Here is a 15,121-nt window from a genome sequence, read left to right as displayed (position 1 = left end):
GCCAAACTATTATTAGCTGTGTCAAACAGCCTTGTTTTATTTACTTTTCAACTGATGAATGATGAATTACTGATTTACTACTGACTTAGTAATATGTGACTCTCCAAAAGGTTGAAGGCTGCTTGAAGGAGACTATAAAAAGTACAATGCTTGTCCCAACTCTGGCAGGGTGAAAGAATGCTTGTAGATCTCTCTCTGTCTCTGTCTCTGTCTTTATGATTCCTTCTTATTAAGACCATCTCATTCTATTTACCCATAGGCTGCTTTAGATTCAACTTATTCTGTAAAGAATAGACATATAGAAGAAAGAACTTGTAGAGAAACTGAAATCTTTTTTCACCATATTTTTTAGCTGGTGAATATTTTGTATCTTTGACAGAATTTTCTGTCCACTTCCGGAGAACTTTGTCAGAATAACTTTTTTTGCCAGTATAAGCCCCTGGAGCAATCCACCATCCATTGCTTTGTGCTCTGGGGAACAGCTGACCTTGGTTAGAAATTAATTTATTACTTCCTGTTTCCTTTACATTTCCCACTTCTCTCCCCACCTCCTGCTCCAGTAATGACACATAAAGTTAATGAGCACTGGTAATTAAGAGGGCCATTTTAGAACAAGGGAGCTGGGTATTGAATGCCCTTGATCTAAACTTTACTTGGAGAAAGGATAGCTGAATAATTAGAAAATGGGATTCTAAATCAGAAGCTGAGGGTGTCTTTTCTGCCAATAATTTGTGTAGCTTTGGCTGGATATCTTTACTTCTTTATTTTTCATTTTGTCCATCAGCTGAATAGGACTTATAATAATTTCTTATTAAGCATTTTTGAGTGTCCAGATAAAAGCCTCAATATGGTAGCAACATAACTTCCAATTTAAAAATAACTGGACAGTGTGACTATTTTTACTAATTGTAAAACACAATATATGTTCCTTAGCTCACTTTTATACTTTTACCTACTTAAATAAAAAAGTCACAACTTAAATCTTTTTCATTAAATAGCTTAAAATAACAGGAAGAATTTAAAATACTTTATTTCTAATTTCTTATATAATGTTCAATTTTATCTTCAGAAATTTTTAAAGTTAAAAGTAACATCCCATTTTACAAGTAGTCAATTAAAGGGATATTAGAAAATGTAGATAATCAAGAGGAAAAACAAATCAGAATCCATCACCACCAAGACAGGACCATCGTTAACACCTTATGTCCTTCCAGAAGGGTCATGTAGACAATATCCTTTTATAACCTTTTCTTTTTTTCATTTTTAAATCTACTTTGAAATAGTCTTTCTGGTTCATCCAAAGTAATTGTAGCAGATGCTATGATGTACCACCCAGATCCCCTTCAGGACCAGAAGACTTATTTACCCAGCTGTTGGCTTCTGGCAGACAGCCCTTAGCCCTCAGCTCTCTTTAGAACTCTTGGATGAAGGGATTCCCCTTGCCCAAGGGCATACCCCTTTCTATCAGCTGCTGGCTTCCAGTGACTGGAGGATGCAGGGGTGTAAAGGCCAGGCTCCCGTGCCCTGACTCTGGGCAATTCTGAATGGCTCTTTCAGCTTCATATCTCCCTGTGGGGTAGGTTGAGGCCTTCAGTTGGGACTACATCACAGCCTCACTTCTCTCTTCAGCCCTGCCCAGCCCATCACTTCCTTTCCGGAGACCCAATCCCAAGAGTACTCCCTTATCAACCTCTCATGTGCTAATTTCTGTCTCAGAGTTTTCTTTATAGAGAGGCTGGTCTATAACAGTTGGTACTGGAAGTGGTCTGAGAAAGCTGACACTGAGGTAGAAATTTGGAGCTGGGTCACTTGCCCCCTAGCTGGCTGTGAGGACCCCATGAGTGGTGGTGGACAGGGCATAGACAAGCCCTGGCCCAAGGAAGCAGAGCACTGTCAAAGCTTTCCTGATGGAAAACTGGTGGAAGAAAATTCAGCAGCTGGTGAGATGTATCAGGTGTTAATAAATATAAAAGAAATAACGTAAGGCCAGCAGAATTGGGTAGCTATTGCTAAGCTCAACTGACACTTTTTGGGAAAAAAAAACAGTAAAAGGCTGAGAGTGATTATTTGACAGTTAAATTGGTAAGAGTGAAAGCCAGAGGGCTTCCTTGATTGCTGATTAAGTACTCTAGTCTTCTAAAGTCAGAGGCTACAGAAAGCTAAGGACCGAGACCAGGACTTAATCATAAAATTCACAGAGCTCTAAAGAAAGTTTAATTCTCAACTGAGGCAGGCAGGCTAGGAAAGAATGGGTCCCTGGCACACGGAATGGAGACCTCTGGGTTTCTGAACCCAAAAATCTGGGGTCTCAGATTCCTCTGAACTCTTTGAACCAGCAGAAAATAGTGTACTCTTCACCCTTTAGGATGAGCCCTGCCTCCTTGATTGAAGATACTTCAGAGGCCTTTCTCCTTCAGGGTTGAAGTTAACACCTGAATAAACAGAATCCTGGCCCAGCTTTGGCTCATCGTGCATCCACTGAGTCCATGGACCCACCCAGTGATCATCTCCCTATCCCAAAAGTCTATTGGGAGAAGATATACTTTGTATGTGCCACAATTCCTATATTGGTTCCTTTGCCTTTGGAATAAGACCTGTCACAGTGCGAAGGCCAAGTGGAAGCTCTGAACCCTGCAACCCCCTCCCTATTCCCAGCCAAAATAATGCATTAAAACCAAAATCACATCCCAGCCAGTCTTTAGTAATTAAAGACTAAAGGATGCTGAGTTGGTGGGCCCCATCATCTCTATTTAATTCATCAGCCTGGCCCCTGAAAAAACCAGATGGGTGTTGGAGGACGACAGGGAACTACTGCATAGTTAAGTGTGTAGTAGCTACAGTTGCAACTGCTGTGCCAGATATGGTATCTTTGCTACAGCGGATTAACAAGGCCTTGAGTACATGATACGTGGCCATTGATCTGGCACATATTTTCCATCTCTATAAGGAAAGATGATCAAAAACAGTTCAAATCCATTTGGAATGGATGACAGTTTACATTTACAATCTTGATCTAGGGCTATATCAACTCTGTTCTCTATCATAAAGGGTCTTGAATGGCTGGACATTCTGCAGAACATCACACTGGTCCACTAGCGTGATGACATCACATCAGTCAGATAAACGAGCAAGAAGTGGCTGGTCTTCTGGTGAGACACATGCCCGCCAGAGGGTGAGAGATAAGCCTTGCAAAGATTCAGAGACACCCACATTAGTCAAGTGCTTGAGAATTCAGTGGTCTGGGCATGGGAAGAAATCCCTTAATCCCTTCCAAACTGAAGGAAAAATGATTGCATCTTGTATCTCCCACCACGAAGAAGAAAGCATAGCACTTCATGAACCTCTTTGAGTTCTGGAGGGAGCATATTCCACACCTGCAAACACTGCTCTGATCCATATTTCAGATGACACAAAAAGCCATTGGCTTTGAGTTAGAAATTAAGAAAGAGTTCTGTCGTGGGTCCAGGCTGTGGGGCAAGCAGTTCTGCTACTTATGCCCTACCATCCAGCAGACCCTGTGGCTGTAGAGATGTTGTGGCAGGAGAGGACACCCTGGGGAGTTTATGATAGGCCCCAGTGGAAGAATCACTACACTGGCCCCTGGGTTCCTGGAGCAGGAGTGGAGAATGCCATCTGCAGTGGAGAATTATACATCTTTTGAAAACAGTTCCCAGCCTTGTGCCCTAGTAGAGCTGGTCTGCTTGACTAAAGGACACCGAGTGACCAGGCCACCAGAACCGCTCATCTTGAGCCGGTCCAGTCAGACCACCAAGTCATACCGTCTGATGGGCCCAGCACGAATCATCACACAATGCATGCGGTACATCAGGATCAAGCCTGAGTAAGGCTGGAGAGTACGAGAAAGCAGCACAAGTGGGCCGGGCCCCATGTTGCCCACCACTGTTCTGCTCCCTCAGCTCACATGTGTGGCCCTCTGGGGATCCTTTCTGACCAACTGACTGAGGAGGGAAAAGCCCTCTTTGGTTCATGGATGGGTCAGCCCGGCACATGTGTGCAAACTGAAAAGGGACAACAGCCTCCCCGGTGGGGAGGGCAGAAACTTCTCCCTATAGCACCCACTTTGTGTGGAAAGAGAGTAGCCTGAGGTGAGGATATACAGACTCAGAAACAGTGGCAAATAGCTGAGCCAGCCGGTTAGGAACCTAGAAGGAGAAAGATTGGAAGATCTTCCAAGGTGTAGAGGCAGGTAGATGAACATGGATTGAGCCACCCAGTAAGATGGGCTTCATATCGCATGTTAATGAATGCCCAGCAGAAAGCACTGACCATAGAAGAGGAACTAAGCAACCGAGTAGGCAGAACTGGACCAGTTGACACCAGCCTGCATCTGTCATCACCCTGGTGCTGGCGCAATGAATGTGTGAACACGGTAGCCATGGAGGCTGAGTGGAAAAGAAGAGTAAGCAAGGAAGAACAAGGCTCTGTGGAGAGAAGGTTGGGAGAGTAAAGGTTCCCTGACCAAGAAAGCAGCCTTAGAGAGATGTTAGACCTGAAATATCTACTGCACTGAACTGAAATTTTTGAAATGTTTTGCTGTGGACCTGGGTTAGGGTTAGAGTTAGGGATCCCTGTGCAATCTCACCAACCAAAGACAATATAGCCTCCAAGCTGTCTGTAACGGAGACCAATTCTGAATCCCAGATAGACCACTGGCTACCTCTGGCAGATTAACCCCTTGCCCCTTCTACCCTGGAAAGGGCAACGTTTGTCTTGACTAGAAGAGACACATGTTTGGAATATGGATTTGCCCTCAGGACCTCAGCTACTAGAGTATCCTGAAAGCTTACAATGTGTTTGATCCACCTCTACAGGATCCCAAATAACATCACATCAGCCCCAGCAGCCACCTTTCCAGACCCATGGGATCCACAGTCCTATTACAAATTGCACCACCCAGAAGTTGCCAGCCTGGCAGAATGATGGAATGAGTTGAACTCACAGCTAAAGCATCAGCTTGGTGGTGCTTGTGAGGATGGGGACCATCCTTGAGAATGCAGTGCTCAACTTTAAATCAACAAACTTAACTGATGAGTGTCTCCATAGGTAGAACACATGAATCTAGGAACCAACGGGTGGGAGTAAGAGTGGTCCTGCTACCATCACTCCCAGTTACACACTGGGAATTTTGTGCTTCTTGTCCTCTCAGCTCTGAGCTGTTCAAGTAATGTAGAGATCCTGATTCCCCAAAGAGGAACCCTTCTGGCCAGAGGACACATTGCCCTGTGGTGTAGCCGATTCTATGCTCAGTGAAACTTCCCTGGAGCACCGCAATAAAACAGCCATAACTTCTACACTTGAGTCAATCTTCCTTCCTTCTTTACTCTGCCTGGCACTTATCACCATCTGAATTATATTGCTTATTTATTGGTTTACTTGGATATTGTCTTTCTCCTCCACCCAAATGTAAATTCCAGGAGGGCAGAGATATTTACTTGTTCTCAGTTAGTCATCAGTGCCTAGAACAGTGCTAGCCACATTGAAGGCACTCAATAAATATTTGCCAAGTGAATAAATAACTCTACAATGTAATTTTTTGTGGGTGGGTAGTATTCAACTGTAAGTATTCATCATCATTTATTTAACCCATCACTTATTGCTGGTCAGTTCATTTTCTTCACATTATTTCTGCGATAAAATAACGGCAGGCAAAAGTCTTCATGTGTATCATCTATTATTTCCATATGATGAAGTCCAAGCAGTACAGTTTGCTGGCACATAGGTATGACTTTTAGTTTTCCAGGCTTTTGATATGTGATACCTCATGGATTTGTTTGAAAACTATTATTATGTATGCTGTTCAGTTTTAGCGCTCCTCTTGTCAAACAGGCTGTCTTGACTCCTCATAAAACCGAATTCTGACCTGGCTCCTTTCAACATTTTACTTAAAAAATCCAACCATATTCAGAATGCTAAAATTTATTTTTCATTACTTTTGCAGAAGACTGCATAGGGATCTCTAACCCTAATTCTAACTCAACCCCATAGCAACACTTCATAAACCCCAAGTAGATGTTTCAGTTCTCCGTTTCACCTCAGGCTGCTCTCTTGGCTGGAGAACATTTTTTGCCACAGCCCGCTTTTCCTAAAGCCAAATCCTTGCCTACTCCTTCCCCCTTCCTCCTTCATGCATTTTCTCCCCCCAAACTTAAATTCCTCCCCCGACTTTGTCAAGTAGAGAACTGCCCAATTTCTCATGAAACTAGGGCCCCATGTAGAGATGTAGGAGTTTGCTTTTAGCTTGTACCGCCTCCTCTAAGGCCCAAGTTTGTGTCTCTTCCTACAGAGAAATCCTCAGACTCTAATGCATAGAAGAAAACACTCCTTCTTGTTTTCCTTTCCCTTAAGTTACTCCCTCAGAACATGGAAGGCCACATCCTAACGTTCTCTCTCCATTTGTACTGTGTAATTGCACTTGGAGTTGTGCGTTACCTGTTTGATGAATGTGTTGGTATACTTGGGCTTCCTCCAAAACTCCTTTGTTCCTCTCCTCCTCCCATGGTTTATTTGTCTCCCTCCTCTTTGTCTCAGGTTCTAAGCTCCAGAGGCCGAAAGAGTTGGATCAGTGTCCCATTTCCATTGCTTACTGTGTGAATTTAAACATGAAACTTTACTTTTCTGGGTCATCATTTCCTCATCTGTAACATACCACCTGCTGCTAGGAAGAATAAACCAAATAAGACATAAATTAGCACAGTGGCCTGAGGAAATATTCAACAGACGTTAACTGTTATTACTTCTCTCTTCAATTTGGCACGTCTGTTCTTTATAGAGCTTCTCGGGCATTCGTTGTCTTATTTCCCTTTATCCTTTCCATTCCTTAGTTTCCCTAATTTCTTCCTCCTTCACCTTCTTCTGTAGGAACCTTTGATAAGGTTATGTCTTCTGCAAACTGCCCACCCCATCTTCACTTCTCAACAGTTACTCTCTTCCTCCTGTCTTTTCATTACACTCTCTTGTTTATCTTCAGGTTTTGAAAATATTTTCTTTGCCTTTCCCTCTCTCACAGCCTGAACTATATCTCTGTTACTTTTCTCTGTTGTTTGTTCTAAAATTCCTACCCACGACCTCCTTCTTTGCTTCCAGTCTCCTATGACTTCCCTCCACGCCTTTGGGTACTTTTGCTGTTTCTTTCCTTCTTCTTACTTGTCCTTCTCATCTGGCTCGATGATGCTATTCTCTTATGCCTACATATTCCCTTTACCTTTATAGAGATCACATCTAATTCTCTTTTTATAGCGAGCAATGGCATTCATTCATTCACTCATTCATTCATTGAGTGGATGTTATTGAGAGACTACTGTCTTTAAGGTGCTAGGTTGGGTCTTTGGAAGACAGAAATTAAAGACACAGCCCCTGCCTTTAAAGAGCTCAAAGTCTAGTAGGGAAAGAGATGAATAAAGTAATCCTATTTGGGTGACAGGTCTAGGAAGAGGGCAATGCAGGGTGAACTGAGAGGGCAATTGGTGGAAACCGAGGTGGAAGGAAGAGGTATAAAGGAAAGCCTCCCACAGCTGTTGACATCAGACTTGTTTTGAAGCATGAATAGGAATAAGTCAGGAGAAGTGGAGTGTGAATACATTAGAAGGAGTGCAGATTCTAGGTAAGGGGCCAATATTTGCCTTTGCATTGAGTCAAATCCTTTACTGCAGAGTCATTTGGCTATTCAGTACAATCAGATGATTCTTAGCTCATAGCTACAGGATGTCTTTCTTTGACTGCATTCCCCATCAACTATAGCCTTTCTTGGCCAGTGAATGAAAAGAACTTCTGGTTTGGTAATCCTATGTTCTTTTTTGATAGAGCCCTATTTCATTTTATCTCTCCCCTTCTCCACACCAAATCTAAGTGAGCATATACATTTTTAACCTACTATTTCATTCACGAAGACAGTAAAAATGTTGTTTGCATTGGTCTGCTAACTAGGATTACCACACAGTTCCGGCATCTTTTCTTCTGATATGCTTTTGTAAACTTTGCATAGAAGTCCTCACTTCTAGTAGTTTTCATTAATGCAAATAAATACCCCATGGGCTTATTCAAATGAATTGATAATCGGGCTCTCATCTTATGGTCTCATAATGAAAGTTTCATAAGTTTCTTAATACAACTGTATTCAGAGGGGTCCTATCTTCACAGCATCCGGATGTTGTTATTGTTGTTGGTTATTGGTCCTCCTCATTCTTTTCCTCCTTCTTCATTTGCCCTCATTGTAGCACAACAGAAGCTTGGAGCTCAGTAAATAACAAGGTGATCCAGAGCACATGGCTCTGAGGTGGACTGAGATGGAAGAGACATGGCAGCTGTGGTGAGATAGGCCCTTGATATAGACCCAGCCAAAGGCAACCTGAGGAATGCTAGTGACAAAGGCAGAGTGTTTGGTGTTCAGAGGACAGCGATGGGTGATGGTAAGCCATCCAGGCAGGTGGGAAACCTGCCTGGAACTTTTACTGTCTTCGCATCAAAATTATACATTAATTGAAGAAGATTTGAAATATCTTTAACATTAAGTCAGCAAGCACGAATGTCGTCTGTGTCTCCATTTATTCAGTCTTCTTATATTTTTAATAGAATTTTAATATTTTTCCATAGCAATGTCTTGTACGTTCATTGGAAAGTTGACCCCCAGATACGTTACAGTTCTGCTACTATTGTGAATGATACTTTATTTTCTCGTTTGGTATTGCAGGTATAGAACACTATGGATTTTTGTAAGTCGATCTTGTGTTAAGGCGAGTTTGCTAAACTCTCACTAAGTTTAATAGTTTGTTAGTGCTGCTGGATTTTCTGCATAGATGATTATGTTGTCAGCAATGAATGATGATTTTTTTAAATTAATTTTTATTGGAGTATAGTTGCTTTAAGGAATGATGATTTACTATATTTTATTCTAATGCTTGCATATCAGTTATCAATTGCTTCAAACAAATTATCCCAAAACTTAGCAGTTAAAGACAACAGACATTTATTATCATACAGTCTCTGAGGTCAGTAATCCAGGAATATGACCTGGTATCAGAAATCACACAGCATTACCTCATCTTATTCTTTGTTAGAAGCAATTCACTAAGTCCAGCCCAAGCTCAAGGGGAGAGAAATTAGGCTCCACTCGTAGAAGATACTGTTAGAATTTATAGACATATTTAAACCACCACATTTTACAATGTTTTTTTCTTCTTGTCTTCTATTTTAATTTTTATCGATGAGGACATCTAGTAACAGGTTAAATAGTGGCAGAGATCATGATAACTTTGTTTTGTTCAAGACCTTAAAGGAACTGATAGTTTATAAGGTTTCTCCATCAACTGTCACATTGACCTTAGTCTTTTGGTGTAAGGTCTATCAGGTTCAAGGAGTTCCCTTCTATTCCTGGCTACTGAGACTGTTATTATTTTATCATAGCTAAGTGTTAAAGTTCATGAAATGCCTTTTGCATTCACAGATTTTCTTTTCCTAGCTTTTCCTCTGTTTTCTCTTTTAAGATAGGTTTTCTGATATTATACCATTGTTGCATTCCTGGAATAAACTGCACTGGGTTTGTTTTTTAACACATGAGTAGATTCACTTAGATAGCAATTTATATAGGATTTTCCCATCTGTATTCATAGGTTAGATAGGCCTGTGCTTTTTTCCTGTGCTGTCCATACTGGTTTTAGAATCGATGTTTTGTTAGCTCTTAAAATGAGCTGGGCAGCTTTCCTCCTTTGTCTGTTCTTCAACTTGAAAGTTTTGCCGCATGCCTCTGTTGGAGGCTGGCCTTTTTCTTTCCATACGCCCATCTATCTCCTTTTACCTGGTCTACTTTCGCCACTGGCCCCTGACTTACTGCCTCATTTCCAGTTCATGGTTTCTGCCTTCTTTCCTGGCTCTGTTTTGCTTATACAGGCACGGTTTAAAGATACTGCAGGTTCAGTTCCAGACCACCAAAATACAGCAAATATCGCAATAAAGTGAGTCACACGAATTTTTTGGTTTCCTGGTACCTATAAAAGTTATGTTTACACTAAACTGTAGTCTGTTAAGTATACAATAGCATCATGTCTAAAAAACTGTACAGACCTTAATTTAAAAATACTTTGTTGCTGAAATTGCAAGCCATCATCTGACAACACAGGGTTGCCACAAACATGCAATTTGTTAAAAAAAAAAAAGGCAATATTTGCAAACTGCAATAAAGCAAAGTTCAGTAAAACAGAGTATGCCTGTATATAGCAGGGGGTCAAAACTTACACAGTTTGGGTCGGGTGCAATTAATGGTAACTGCTTTATTTTGCGTAATTGACTCAGACTTCCTCACTGAACGCTTCATTGTCAATGACAGAGGCAGGGAAGGGTCATATGAAGGCATGTAGTTGTACTAAAATTTGCCAAATATAAAAGAGTATCTTTGTATCTTATAGTTTAATACAATGTCATGTTGAAGAAATATTCTCCCTCCCCCTCTTAGGTTCCAAGATGACTTCTTGGACCCAAGGGAAACTTGCTTGCTTTCATGGTGATGAGGTGAAGGGAAGCTGGTGCCTTATCTGCATGTGCATTTCCTTGACAGTGGACATAGCTGAAGAGGCATCAAAGACCAGAGAACAGCAAACACACCTGAACTTACACCAGTCAGTTCCTCTAGTCACTGCAAAGATACACAACATACCCAGGTGCCCTCTTGGGGGAGTAGGCCAGGGGATTGAGGAACTTTAAAAAGAAGCTGAAGGGCCCTGGTAGGAAGTTTGTACGTTGAACTTGACCGAATATTTATGCAAAGAAAATAAACTAAGCTGAATGATTTTTTTTTTGAACTGAGAGACACTGAGCTTACTTTAATTAGGAGGGTTTTTTTTGTTTTTTGGGGGTTTTTTGCGGTACTTGGGCCTCTCACTGTTGTGGCCTCTCCCGTTGTGGAGCACAGGCTCCGGACGCGCAGGCTCAGCGGCCATGGCTCACGGGCCCAGCCGCTCCGCGGCATGTGGGATCTTCCCGGACCGGGGCACGAACCCGTGTCCCCTGCATCGGCAGGCGGACTCTCAACCACTGCGCCACCAGGGAAGCCCTAATTAGGAGGTTTTGATTTATGTGGAATTAACTCCAAGATATACTATTATGTGAAAAAAGCGAAATACAGAAGAAGTATGCATAACATGCTGCTGTTTGTTTTAAAAAAAATCATATACACGTTTGTGTTTCTACCTCTGGACCCTCCAAGGAAACAAAGTGCGTGAAAGGGACGGGTTCCTTCCCACCTTAAGTCTGCTCTCTGGGAAGGGTTTGCATGGGTGCGGGTGTTCCCTTCATGGCAGTTTTGGGTCCCTGAGAAGTAGACCCTTAAGAGAGCCTATCTCCTCTGAAAAGTTACGTATCATTCGTGTAGAATTTAAATTTTTATTTTACAACTGCTCCTTGAGGCCCCATAATCATTCATCCAATTCCCCTGGCAACTTGGAGCATTGTTTGTCTTGGCCTCTCAGGAGTCTTCTTTCAAACCGGGAAACCCAAAGCCAGGTGGGTGAGGGCTACAGAAGCAGTGGGTCTTTCCCTGTGGCAGGCAGGCCCCAGATGGCCATGAGCCTGCCTCACAGCACCCACATCCCGCGGAACCCCCTTCCCCGGTGTGTCACTTCTGTGGTTAGGTCACACGTTAGTGTGATGTGTATCTTGCTACAGACCCTGCCCCTTGCTGGTTTTCACAGAAGCAGCTGCCATGGTGGGGTGGGGTTGCACGTGACAAACAGCCAGCAGAACACTGAGTCCCTCAGCCAACACCCTGGAGATCTGACTCCTGCCGACGGCCACAAGAGCTTGGACGTGAACCTGCCCCAGACGAGCCTCCTGTTGAGACAGCATCCCTAGCACTCTCACCGGAACCTGAAACCCACCTGTGGTGCCTGGACTTCTGATCCACAGAGGTGTGAGGTGGTAAACTTGTGCTGTTTGAGGCTAAGTTTGTTTTCCTTACTACACAGCGATATGTGGCTTGAAAACAAGATCAGTTACAGAAACGTAAAGAATGGTCCAATGTTTACACATCTGAGTGTAGTGGCTACAAATCTGACCCCACTGTATTTGGACTGACAGACCTTGGCTTCCTCATCTTGGAACCTCATCCACTGACAGACTTCACGTCACCTGATCTCCCCTAATCCTATCCCCTTCCTTGTTCTGACCGAGAGAAGTGGGTACTGGATCGAAAGCTGTGGACTAGTTCTGGCCGTACTGCTAGCTCACTGGCAGTGACTGCTCTGCTTCTTAATTTTCTGACCCATTAAATGGGAAGACTAAACTCAATGAACCTTAAAGTCTTTCCAGCTTTATGGATTTTTTTTCTCTTCACAGCCTTGCCCGAATCCCAGTACCTTCGTCTTCTCAGCAGGGCATATGTAACCTGAGGGGACATTCAGACTTTCCAAATCAGTTTTTCCACTTTATTTGCCCCCTTCATTGATTTCTCTGCCAACTTGACTTAGGAACAGGTCATGCTGACTGCAGAGTGGCAGCAGTGGTTAGAGTTGGTTCGAGTTTGTAGCTGCTCCGTACGCCATGTGGCATACTGCATCTCTCACCCACCTCTTTTTCCCACTTCCTTGTGAAAAATCCTATTGGCATCTCATACCCTTCAAGTTCTACATTGTACAGCCTGTGTGACTCTAAATGCTGGTTTTAAAAATCAAAAGCACCAAAGCAGAGTGTCTGATTGGATCAGGAAGGCCGTAGTGCACTTTCCTGATAACACTGTTTCCCCAACAAAACCTAAGTCTGAACAAATGAATCTACAGAATCACTAGTGCTGGGGTGAATTCTTTTTTCTTTTTTGGTGCCTGGTAGGGTTATTTCCCATCTTCCAAAGCTGGAGCCCTAATGAGCTCCAGGGGGACAGAAGTCTGTCAATCACAGGGTACTTTTCAAGTATAGTCATCTCTGCCCCATCAGAGAACCACAAGGCATGAAATAATTAGAAAGCCCAAAGTAACTGCTCTGTTTTACAAGCGCAAAATCCGTATGCGGATCATTTACATAAACCTGTCCCTTCCCATTACAGTTCTAATGTAGGCTGGGCAATAATCGCAGGCCTGCTGGGGGAGGGGAGGTCAAGGTAAGCCGGGCCTCCATATTGGCAGCGCGACGTACGCGTATGCTACGCCTGCCGCTGCCTTCGCCTTTACCGACTACTGAATTAACGTAAAGTATCTTTTCTTTTCCATTAGGTAAGAACTATTCCTGCTGCTATGGCAGCAGACCCTGTGCTTAAGAGCAGGAAAAAAAGCTTTTGCATCAAGCTATTGTTAGGGGAGAATTCGCTTTGAGGAGCTTTTCAAAGCTGATCCGATTGGGGAAAGAATCACGTTAAATATTTGCTATGAAATATTTATAAGAAGAGCACAAGAGCAATTGACAAAGTTGCCTGGGAAAATAAGCATTTCTCCTCATTTGGAAATTTGGGGGGTAGGGGTTTAAATGCTCTAGGGAGAATTTATCTAAGTACAAATACGTGTGTGATGTTTTGTTCACAAATGTGCGTGCGCACGCATGCACACTCACACACATGGTTGAACGGGTTGATAGGATTTAGACCAATCTGCATCTGAATGCGGTTTCCCAAATACGGCAGCAATAAGAGGTCACTGAAGACTGTCTCGATAATTGTGTTTGAAGAAGCACTGTGCTGATGCCAACAGAGCAAGATGCCCTGGGCTTAGCCTGGCGGACCCGAGGTACAGCAGCAGTCATCTTATAGGTGCTCTTCTCGTATCCGCACCCAGGAAAGGGACTCTTGGAGGGGATAGATTCCCCTGAACCCTGCCCTTCATTCCATCAGCATAATATTAACAATGCTCAAATGAATGCACTGAAGAAAGAAAAAAAGATGTGTTTAAAGCCAGAATGCATGCTTTTAGAGGATGTATTTCCATGTGGCTTGTGGATTTTTCAAAAATGTTTAGCACCCAAACCTTGCCCACCTGAAGGTGACAAATGATTTATTGACTTTTACGTAGTTAAAAGAAGCTCTGCATCAACTATGTATATCTTCAGTATCTGTGGGACTCTTCTGTCTACTGGGAAGAGAGAAATGAAAATATTCGGTCTTAATGCAGTATCTCCAATAAATAAATTACATATTTTAACACTTAGCCTTTGCCACGTGAGCCTTGTGACTATTTGATGTCACATTTTATACGACTTTGCAACTAACGTAGTGTAGTATGATTCGTGTAACTGAATGGCTAACTAGGTAATGCATACACGTTACTTATGCTTATTTTAATCTAGAGGTCCTATAGAGAATTTTACTGTAGGCCAATTTTATCAATCAACAAACACATCATAAGATTCTGGCCAATGGACATATATACACTACCAAACGTAGAATAGATAGCTAGTGGGAAGCAGCCGCATAGCACAGGGAGATCAGCTCAGTGCTTTGTGACCACCTAGAGGGGTGGGATAGGGAGGGTGGGAGGGAGGGAGGGGCAAGAGGGAAGAGATATGGGAACATATGTATATGTATAACTGATTCACTCTGTTATAAAGCAGAAACTAACACACCATTGTAAACCAATTATACTCCAATAAAGATGTAAAAAAAAAAAAAGATCTGGCCAAAAGAGCAAGCGCTCTGAAATGACCAGTTGGCAACAATCTCTACAGTATACGGCTGTCTGAGAGGTCCACGGCTACCTAGCAGCGAGGCGGAAGATGCACAGGCATGATGCACAGGCGTGATAGGGGTCTGAACCACAGCCAGTCTGTTTCTTATCTGAGAGATCACCAAGTGAGAAGGCATTGTGGATGGATTTAAATCAGCTTCTTTTCTCTGTCCCCCTTCCCTTGCACGCAACAAAAGTCTAAATCCCTTTTTAGGCCAGATTGCCCCATTTCCCTGCATGGGCCAGGCAGATTGGAAACATGTTTGTCATTCAGCTTTCCTCCAGGCTAATCAGGAGACACTGGGGTGGTGAGATTTCTGCCTCCCATCTGTGGAGCTTGCCTCTAAAAGCAGCCGCTCGGAGGCCGCTGGGCCCACTTGAGAGCTGGGCTGCCTGTCATCTCTGCAGACAGATATAAAAATATTGTTAACCACGAACCTAAGCAGAGGGTTTAACTGGGATTTGAATCT

The sequence above is a fragment of the Phocoena sinus genome, chromosome 5 (assembly GCF_008692025.1).
Source record: "Phocoena sinus isolate mPhoSin1 chromosome 5, mPhoSin1.pri, whole genome shotgun sequence".
Classification (NCBI taxonomy): domain Eukaryota; kingdom Metazoa; phylum Chordata; class Mammalia; order Artiodactyla; family Phocoenidae; genus Phocoena; species Phocoena sinus.
This window is presented reverse-complemented; position numbering follows the sequence as displayed.